This window comes from Tupaia chinensis, unplaced genomic scaffold (assembly GCF_000334495.1).
Source record: "Tupaia chinensis unplaced genomic scaffold, TupChi_1.0 Scaffold000567_1, whole genome shotgun sequence".
Classification (NCBI taxonomy): Eukaryota; Metazoa; Chordata; class Mammalia; order Scandentia; family Tupaiidae; genus Tupaia; species Tupaia belangeri.
Window position 1 is genome coordinate 2,527,085 of NW_006160080.1, and position 10,664 is coordinate 2,537,748.

At 42.5% G+C, this 10,664-nt stretch overlaps 1 non-coding gene across 1 annotated transcript; it reads left to right on the top strand.

The window, feature by feature from the left end:
- The first annotated feature begins 10,351 nt into the window (after positions 1–10,351).
- On the top strand, positions 10,352–10,458 carry LOC114009575 (U6 spliceosomal RNA). The gene has a single exon (XR_003550970.1). It is a non-coding gene; the product is annotated as a U6 spliceosomal RNA (small nuclear RNA).
- Positions 10,459–10,664: the final 206 nt, after the last annotated feature.

A 10,664-nucleotide genomic window follows, 5' to 3' on the forward strand; every position in this document is an offset into this window, starting at 1 on the left:
GATCCCAGATGAAGAAATACACACTTAAATTTTTCTATGGGAAAAACAATCATATATTGTAGAAATCTCCTAAAGAATGATATAGGTAGTTAGATTCAGGTTACTCTCTCTTCTCCTCCTCCAAGTTGGCCAAAGAGGTAATTTTAGGTTATTTCCACATAACTATTTGCCTTAATTCGTATGGATTTTTCAAAAGGTAGATTATATTAAAGGCAGTTGAAACTATAAATATGTTAATTAAATTAATTAATCACTAACACCAATTCCAGCTGCCACTGAGCCTAATTCCCATGAGGTCTACTGGCTTCCTCAAAATGCCAGGAGGTTAGTTGTTGGCCCTACCTGGTACGGAAGGCAGCAATTGACAACTGAGCCCCGTGAGACCAAACAGAAGAAGGCAGAGCCACATCTGGCAGGAAGACCTGGTGAACTGATTCCTCCAGACCTTTGGGTCTGCTCATTTCTCAGGGAGTTAATACCCCTGGGCCCCTCTTCCACTCTGGAAGGTACTCAAGTGCAGGAGGAAATCATCCCTCCCAAGTTCACAGGTACCTCCTTGCCTCTCCCTCGAATACAGCTCCTAGCTGGCCCCTGGGAGTCCTCAGGTCATCAAGCCAAAGACTATTTACTAGGCGCTTCTCCAAAGGGTTCTGTTTCTCTCCCAGCCTCTTTCCAGATTCCTGAAGTGAGATCTCAGGATTCCTGAGCCATTTTCTTTCTGCCTGCTGAGAGAAAATGACACGGCCAGAAGGCTTCTGCAACCCATTAGTGCTGCATCAGGTGGACACGGAAAGCACACACGCAAGTCCAAGAGGTCTGAGGCTGGGAAATAAATGCCCCGAGCATAGTGAGGCCACAGAGTCTTGGCCTTTGCCGAGGACAGCTCCTTCAGAAACACGGTGCCTGCAGACACAGAACAAAGGATTTCTTTCCCCTGCCTCTCAGCCAGCATTAAGAGGTTTAAGTTGTGACCAAAACGTGACCTCTAATCATGGCCACTCGTTCTCTGTGACCCCCTCCCCTCCTATTCCAGCACCAAAAGGCAAAGTGGGAACAAAAGACGTTTTTCTTTCGATTTTAACCCAGTGTATATTAGCAATAAATTAACACTCCCCCTTCCAGCACCTTTTAAGCAGCAGCAGGGGCCGATTCTTTTTACTATATTGTCTTCCAAAGAGCGCTCAATGGATCATGCTGTCACACAACTCCGCACAGTAAAATGGCCCTTGAAATTGGCCTTCTCCCAGTCCCACGTGGCACATCTTCTGGAAACTACTTTATGGTGAGTGAACCAGAGGTCTACAGCTGTGGCATTTGTCTAAAGTGATGGGGGATTGATGTTCTCTTCCCCCTATTCTGGAAAGATGGAGGAAGTGAGATTAATGCAAATGATGGTGACTTACAAGGAAAAACTGCTACTTTTTCTTGATTTTTCAGTATGTATGTGTATAGATATATACATACATATAGATATATTTGCCAGAGGGCAATGTCCACCCGCCAGAGACAGTGAGACAGAGAGGTAAAGGAAGAGGGAGAAAGCACACCCTGTGGGAAATGGTCACATAGGAATCCCTTCTCCATCTCTCTCTTTTCAGAATTTTGGGCATGTACACATACACGCCATGCATTTCAAGCCACAAGGTTCAGGATTTGAACTATGCAGTCGTCCATGTGGGATCTGACTGCCTTAACTGCCAGATCACAGGGCCAGCCCTTGATTTTTCAGTATTTAAAAGGAGAAAAAATGAAGAGATGTGACCAAGACTTCTCAGAAAACCCTGAATTAATCTTTGACTGTCACATCTTTTGGCAGAAATGGGACTCCTTGCCCTTCTAAATAGCAATCATGCCCTGGATGACATATCCATTGGGGATACTGATGATCAGAATTAAAACTTTCTTATCTTTCTCTCCCAGGAGAGAAAGCAAGCAGACCACTTCTTATGAGATCATTTACATGTTAGCATCAACTTAAGCTGTGAGTAGAGATGAAAGTATTTTCCCCAAACACTTTCATTTTAAAGCCACTGGAGTGATGAGAAGTTGATACAATTTCAAAATCAAATGTCTTGAGCATTTCCTGAAACATCAGAATAATTCTATGTTACCAAGAATTCTCCAGAGTTCAAGATCTGTTCAGGGCACTTTAATGCCATTTCTGTCCATCAGAGGAACAGATCTCAAAGCCCTAGAATAGTTTTGTTAATTACTTGGACTTAACCTGCCTGTTCAGGGAATACTCAAGACATCTGATTTTGGAATGTCACCTATTTCTTGTAATTCTAGTGTTTAAACACATGAGTTATGGAACCACATGCCTGGATTCAAATTCTAACTCTGCCAATTACTAAGCTGTGTAGCTTTGAAGAAGTGACCTAACCTCTCTGGTCTTTGGTATTGTCATTTGTAAAATGGGATATTAATAGTGACCACCTAATAGGGTTGCTATGACAATTAACTGAATGAATACTTATCACGTGCATAAAACATCATTGCCACCTAAGTGCCATGTGAGAGGGTGTGAGACAAATAAGTAAAAATCAGAGTGTATGGTGTCTCACACTTTATTTTCCACCAATTGCTGAAATTTCTAAATCTCAAGAAGCCCAAGAGGGAAAAAAAATATCTTCTGCCCCTTCTCCAAGGACGTGGTGTGCCTGCTCAGATCCCAGCTTCAGGAAGTTGAACTCCACATGAACAAGAATGGTATAGCTGGTAACATGGCTCCTGTCCTCAAGATCTGTGAGAAAATGCCCACTTGAGAGCTTGTGCAGAAGCTGAGTCTACTCCACAGTGATACTCCAGACTGTTGGACCCTGAACTTGTATCTCTCAGTAAGACCATAGGGCTAATAATGGCTTTGACCTTCTTAGATAAAGGGCAGCCAGCCGAGATGAGTTTCTGGTTTCAGGTTAGGTGTTCTGAGGAAAACTTCACGGGAGACAGTGAATCAAAGTGTGTAGAGTTTCTGAAAGGCAGACAAGAAATCACCGAAAGGAAATACATTGCTGCTTCCCCGAACATATTGCAATGGACCAAGGATTTGTTTAGCCTGGGGTACTTTCCTCTCTTTGTTGTAAAATATAGGAAGGTGATCACCAGAAGGAAACCTATAAGTCAAACAATATCCTTTTTTTTAAATGATAGTGAACCTATGTGCATGCACAAAAGAAAGAGAGAGAGCCCTCCACAGGGTCTTGTCACATTGTGCTTCACCTTTCCCAGCGCTCTAGCTTCCTAAGATCTCAGGTGTTCATGTGTGTACCAGGGATGTTTTCAGGTCAACCTGGGGATCTCAACCTGTGGTCAGCTATGTGGCTTCCAGCACTGCAGTTCAGTATGCCATGGACTGCACCACCTAAATTACGCCACAGCATTCTATTTTTGTCTCCAAATAATAGACCATGATTCCTACTTTCTTCTTCACCTGCCCCAGGGTAAAAATTTGGTTCGAGATCAAATATGGTAAAAGAGAAAGACTGCCACGTCTGTTAAAATAAAGTGAGAATTCTGACCGAAGAGTCATCCTTATTGACCCTGGTAATATTGGCAAGCTTCCTACCCTATAATGGCCACATGCCTCACTCCCCATGGTGGGGCAAGCTCCATAGACAGGTGAGCAGCTCAGAATATTTATGAGGTTGCTCCAGCCAAGCCAGAAGAGGAAGGCCAAGAGAGAATGACCACTAGAGAAGTGGCAACAAGGCGACTAGAATTCTTCTACCTTTGGGCCAGTGAGATTGAGTGAAGAAGAGCAGAAGCAGATATAAATTAAGGAGGCCCCGAAGCCCTCTCTTAATCCTGGGCTGAGCAGATATCCATGCCACACATAAACTGCATTAAATCACAAGTGACACAGTTAAAATAACATTACAGGTCTGGTTAAACTTCTAGGAGCTGGGGAATTTAGAGTTAAGATTCTAAAACTAGCAGTCTGTCCCAAAAGCCCTTGCATTTGGGACTGCAGCAAGAATTTCAACAAAGGTTTAGCTTGTGACTTGCAATCTAGGCCTACGCTGGCCAGCTATTTTCTCTGGCCAGTCCCCCTCATATTTCACAGGGAGAGCTTGGTACCACCCTCCCTTGGACTAGGAAATAAGTCCCCAGCCTAGCTGCCATACACACCGAGGCCCTGAGCATGGGTTAATTTCATTGGGGGAAAAAATGTTTTTCTTCAGTAGTGTCATGGATTGAATAGCGCCCTTCCAAATGTAAGGTGGACCTTAATCCAATATGACTGGCATCCTTATGAGAAGAGGAATATTTGGACGCCATTAGAAGGAAAACAACCACATGAAGACAGAGGCAGAAGCTGGATTTATGTTCCCACAAATCAAGGAAGGCCTGGGGCTGCCAGAAGCTGGAAGAAGCAAGGGAGCATCCTCCACTAGAGACTTTGAAAAGAGCACGATTCTGCCAGTACCTTCATTTCTGACTTCCAGCCTCCAGAACGGCAAGAGAATGCATTTCTGTTGTTTTAAGCCACCCAGCTCACAGTTCTTCCTTACGGCAGCCCTAGCAGACTATTACGACTGGCATTAGCCCTTTCTTCAGCTTACTCGCCTGCTGCTTCCACTTCCAATGATCTCGAACCATTAGAGAAGAACCCCAGAAAACAAGCTTGGTCCAAACGCAGTGAGCAGCACAAAGCAGGGGAAATGTAATGTCTTCCTTCCTGACCAAATGTAGCTAAACCAAGACCAGAGTCTCCTCCTGGTAAGAATTCCCAGTGGCTGAAGCATCCTCCCTGCAGGTTGCACTGACTGCACAGTTTTTCTGAACCAAGGGTTTCACTCAACCAGTCTTCCCCTGTGTCCTCCACAAGCCTCAACCAAAGCCAGCCCAGCATTTTAAGTGAGGATTTGATCCTCCAGGGCTGAGCAGCTCAGGCTAGCATCTGAGGCCCAGAAGCCAGAGCAAGGAAAGGACAACCAAGAAGCTAAGGTGGGGCTAAAGGGTCCTGTTTTTTTTCTCACGCTGACTACACAGTACAATGCAGAGGAGAGATTAAAACAAAGATTGCTGCACTTGGGGAATTAGATACTTCAAATATTTCAAACCACCCAATCGGACCTCATAATTGTGTGGCAAAGGCTGTAAAATGTAAAGTTGGGAGCCTTGGCTCAAATGAAAGACTCTCTCTGAATAACAATTTATTTTAATTTGAGATTTTTCATACTGTCCATATGGCAGGGGTTCCTGGGGAAGCAAACGTCTCCCCACTTACGGGCACAGTTGACGGGGACATCTGAAATATGCTTTTTTGGCATGCAGGATGATTTTTTTTTTTTTTCACTTAACTCAGTGGCTTGGTTGAGAAGGAGAGTTTGAAAACATTTCCCTAATGTTTCCAGCATTTTTACAACTGGAAATTTATAATCTACCCATGGAAGTTATAAACTGAAACCCATTCCTTAACCAAATTGCCACTTTTTTAGGCCAACACCAGTTTGTAGTCTTGGAGTTCTGTGGGCATTCATTTGAAAATGGAAAATCCTATTCGGATGCACTTTCCTAAACTGCAACCCAGAAAGCATGTAAAGAATGTTACGACCTGAAAGTAAGGACTGCCTTGCCAAGCCTTCCAGACTCATGTCATGGAGAATTTCTAGATCTCACATGGCCAACTGCAGTTCAAATCCCAGCCCCAGTAGCTTAAAAAACATGTTGGACATATGTGCATGCTTACTCCAAATCCAGACAGGATGGAGAAATGGAGGAGAAGAGATTGCAAGGTAACCATCCCCTATTGAGGAGATGCTTTCTCCCCCTCCCTCTCTCCCTATCTCTTCCTCTTTCTCTGTCTCTCTCTGTTCTCTCTGGCAAGTGTATATGCTCTCTAGCAGTTAAAAGCAAGAACAAAAACAAACAAAAAAAGTACCTCCGAATGAATGAATAAAACATTGAGAAGATCCCTTTTATCTACCTGTTCTAGCATTAACTCCTCTGTGGTTTCCTTTTTTTTTCTTTAACATTTAATTTTTCATTGCTTTAAATTTACTTTATACATTCAATCACTTTACATCACCACAGCTTGTAAAATGAATTTTCCCAGCATGAATACACTGCACGCCAGTCCAGTAAAAGGTATTATCATACACATCATCATCAATGGTCGATCCTCCATTTCTGTAGCCCTTAAATATCTGGCTTCTTTATTGTTCTCCTTGATTCCCTTCCTCTCACCTCCCCACCTCCTACCCTCTTCCCACACTGTCCCCAGTATCCACAACCATTCTCCATGTTTCTATAGCCTCCAATCTTTCAGTTTCTGCCATAGAGTGCAGATATTCAGTATATAAGTGGGAACACGCAAGGTCTCTCTTTCACAGTCTAGCTTTCGAAATTTCCTTCCATTTTGCGCATGGTCTTCCCCATGCTTTCTTGTCCTTTACCACTATCTTTGTCATCACCTTCACACCACATAGGAAAATCTGTTCACTTTCTTTACTAGTTATCCCTGATTTTTTGCTTAAATAGTTCTTTGGACATCTGGATATTCTGGGTGTTTCCCTTTCATATCTTCCCCAGGACAGCATTTTCTGTATGTTTAGCCAAGGTTAGGTTCTGATAAGGCATCCTGAACAAATGTACTCATAAAACATTCACTCTTCTCACAAGATACTTACAGTCCAGTTAAGCAGCTGAGACTAATCTTAGTTTTAAACAAATATGAGCGAATAGGACAATTGTTCAAATAACTTCTAAATTGGGAAGTATACACCATAATATCTCAGAGCAATGAAGGCTTGTGGAGTTCAGAAAATTGCCAAAGAGCAACAGTGGGTCTTGAGTTGCCCTGACTGATAGGTAGGCTTTACACAGAGCAGATTTCTCACCCTTGATACCATCGGCATTTGGGTCATATACTTCTTTGTGATGGGCTGTCCTGTGTGTTGTAGGGTGCTTGCCGCATCCCTGGCCTCAACCTACTAGATGCCACTAACACCTCCTCCCTAGTTGTCATCACCAAAATTGTTTCCTAACATTGCCAGATGTCTCCTCAGGGGAACCCCCAAGAGAACCATTGAAGAGAACCACTCTCAGTTGAGAACCATTGAACTAGATGGGTGGGGGGCAGAGGACATCACACCTTAGAGAATGCTAAAGAAGGGCTTGCTCACTTAAATCAGAATCCTAATGAGATCCACAACTGCACCCAGTCACAAACCTGACTTACTTGGGATGTCAGCTTCATATGTTTAATGTGTTCATGTTCTATTAAACCTATACCTGGCATTAAATTTGGATGTAACTATTGGTGTGGTTTCCAAATGCTTTCATTGTAGAACCCTTTGTGCCAATAAAATCTTACCCAGAGGCATAAACAAATGCCAAGGACATAACAGAGTAGTTTTTGCTGAAGCTTCAACAGAGAACCATCCCCTTCCTGTGTGTACCCCAGCCCTGCCCAATGGCCCAACCATTTCCAGTGTGTTTTACTGTATCATAAGCATGATGAAGGCAAAGGTGACATCTAGCCCTACTACACTAACTGCAATATTGTGGTGCAGGAAGAGGAGCAATGGATTAGGAGCTGCAAAACCTAAGAGTTTATCTGAAAGTATTTAACTGCCCATGTGACTTTGGGCATATCATTTAACCTCCCTGAAATTCCGTCTCTTCATCATAATCACTAAGGCTCCCATCAGCATTAAAATGTTACAAATGTATAAGTAGAACTGTATTACATAATGCCTGGGCCCAGAATAACAATGCTGATGATTATAGAGAAACTTACTTCTTATAAATTTGCACACATATACTTGTACGTGTACCCATCAGAGAAAGAGAAAGAAATCGAGAAAGTGAGAAAGCACCCTTTCCCCCTCCATGGGGAAAAGTCATGCTGCAATCCCTTCTCCTCCATCTCTCCCTCCTTTCAGGATTTTGGGCATGCATACACATGTGTCCAGCACGTTTTTCAAACCACCAGCTCTAGGACTCAAAGTACACAGTCAGTCATGTGGGATCCAGCTACCTCAACCACCAGGCTGGGCCCAGAAGTTGGTTGTTTATAATGTCCCCCAAAATTCACTTTTAGGAGGAAGAGGGATTGGGAAAGTGAAGCTGACTTCTAGAATTCTTTTAGACTAGCACATTGACCTTATTTGACTTATTCATTCATATTTTTAGAGAATTATTTATTTAATTTTATTTATTCATTCATTTATTTTCATTTGACAAGAGAGAGAGAGAAGAAGTGAGAAAACAAGCCACCAGGTCTCAAACCATGGTTAGCCATGTGGGAGTGTCCAGTACCTTGACCACCATACTGCCTGCTGGTCCCGGACTAATACATTCTTGAAATTCACTAGTTCTCAGTCTGGCTGGCCTTTATTCAAAAGATCATGCTGGGACCAGCAAGTGGTGTAATGGTTATGTTGCTGGACTTCCACATAGTCAACGTAGTCAACGGTGGTTCAGGTCCCTGACTGGGTGGCTTAAAACTCAGGCCATGCACGTGTGCACAAGTACCCAAAATCCCAAGAAGAGAATGGAGGAAGAGACTATGGTGTGGTCATCCCCCCTGGGAGTGATTTCTCGCTTTCTGTCTCTCTGTCTCTCCAGCAAGTGCACACATCCTATAGCAAAAATCTCTCAAAAACAATTCATACCAAATGGGGGACACGAATGGAGGTGCAAATGGATAGATTAAAAATTAAAGATCAGGTCAGCCAGGTGATGTGGTGGTTAAGGCACTGGATCCCACATGGCCAACCGTGTGGTTCAAGTCCCAGACACGGTGGCTTGAAAACCATGTCAGGGATGTGTGCATTTATGCCCAAAATCTGGAGAGGAGAATGGAGGAGAATGGATTACAATGTGGCCATCCCCTGGGGATAGTTTCTCACTTCCCCCTCTCTCTCTTTCTGTCTCTCTCTGGAGAGCACATACACGCTATAGCAAAAATAAATAAATAAATAAATATTAATTTTAAAAAAAGCAAAAAATCTCCAGCAACTTTTGGCAAATCCATGAAGTCAGAAAAAGACTTCTTAACTGAAATGCAATAGAGTCTCTTACAGTCAAGTGGTCAAGCAAAAGCCTAGAATGAAGTGTAAACACAGCAATAAAAAGATGCACTTAAGCTGTGCAGCCTGGAATCAACTTCTCCTCCCTCAGGGGTACCACTAGCTGGCTTTGAGGACAACAGGTTCTCACTCAAGGAGCAGAAGCAAAATAGACAGTATATCCCCATCTCCTGCCTTGGAATGACATTCTGTCTTCCCTTACTGCTACATAGATGGGTAGAAATTCATATCCTTACTTTCTGTTTTTGCTTCCTCTTTGTAAAAGAAGAATTTCAAATCTCCCAGCAACCAGCTGAAACCACAGGGAAATAGCACAAAACCACAGCTACCAGACAATAATGCTAAAATCCGCAGCTATGTTTCTATCAAAATACGATGCCATGTTTACAAATTCCTTATTCAGAGGAGTAGTTCTACTCTTCTGTTTTAAACATAAATGAGATATTATGCTAATCACAAATAAATAACGATTTTTAATTGGAATGAAAAAATGTTTTTCAAATACCCAGTAACCTGATTCTTAACAAGAACATGGTAGACACAGGAACTACTTTAAAGGCTTTAAAAAAAAATTCTCATAGTGGGACCACCAGGTGGCATGGTGGCTAAGGTGCTGAACTCCCACATGGCCAACCATGGTATGAGTCCCAGACCTGGAGGCTTGAAACACACTGGACTCATGTGCATACATGCCCAAAATCTTGAAAGGAGAATGGAGGAGAATGGATTGCGGCATGACCATCCCCAGGGGTGGGAGGGGGCAATTTCTCACTTTCTCTCTCTGTCTCTCTCTGTGTCTCTGGTAAGCACACACACTCTATAGCAAAAAATCTCTCCTGAATAAACTTTCAGTAGTGTATGTATGATGAGGTCAGGGACAATGGAACCTCTCTGGTTAGTGAGAACAACTCAGAGTCCAAAGTGATTTGTTGTTGATAATTGGCAGAGGAGGGGAAAGCTTTGTTTCATGCAGTTACTTTTTTCCAATAGTGATACTAGAGCTGCTGTAACATTAATATTATTGCTAATTCTTTATATTTTTATGTATTTACTTTGAACAAACAATATTCAGACATGGTACAAATAGTTCAAATACTGCAAAATGGCATACGGTGAAAATTAAGTCAACTTCCCTTCTCAGCCTCTCATTCTGGTTTCTTACTGGTTCCTTCTATGTCTGTCTGAAGATATTTCTTCTATTCAGTGCATTCAAATATACTCAGACATTTACATATATACTCTGCATTATATATGTTGTATATATGGTATATGTGTCCACGTACACACACACACATATAAGAGCTACCTTGTTAGTGCTTGCTTCGGCAGCACATATACTAAAATTGGAACGATACAGAGAAGATTAGCATGGCCCCTGCACAAGGATGACACGCAAATTCATGAAGCATTCCATATTTTCAAAGAGAAAGGTACCTGGGTTCAACTAAAGCGCCAGCCTGCTCCACCCAGAGAAGCACACTTTGTGAGAACCAATGGAAAGGAGCCTGAGCTACTGGAACCTATTCCCTATGAATTCATGGCATGATGGGTGTTAAAAATAAACTAATCTGTGGTCTATAAAAAAAATAAAAATAAAAAAGAGCTACCTTGTTACATAAATGGTAA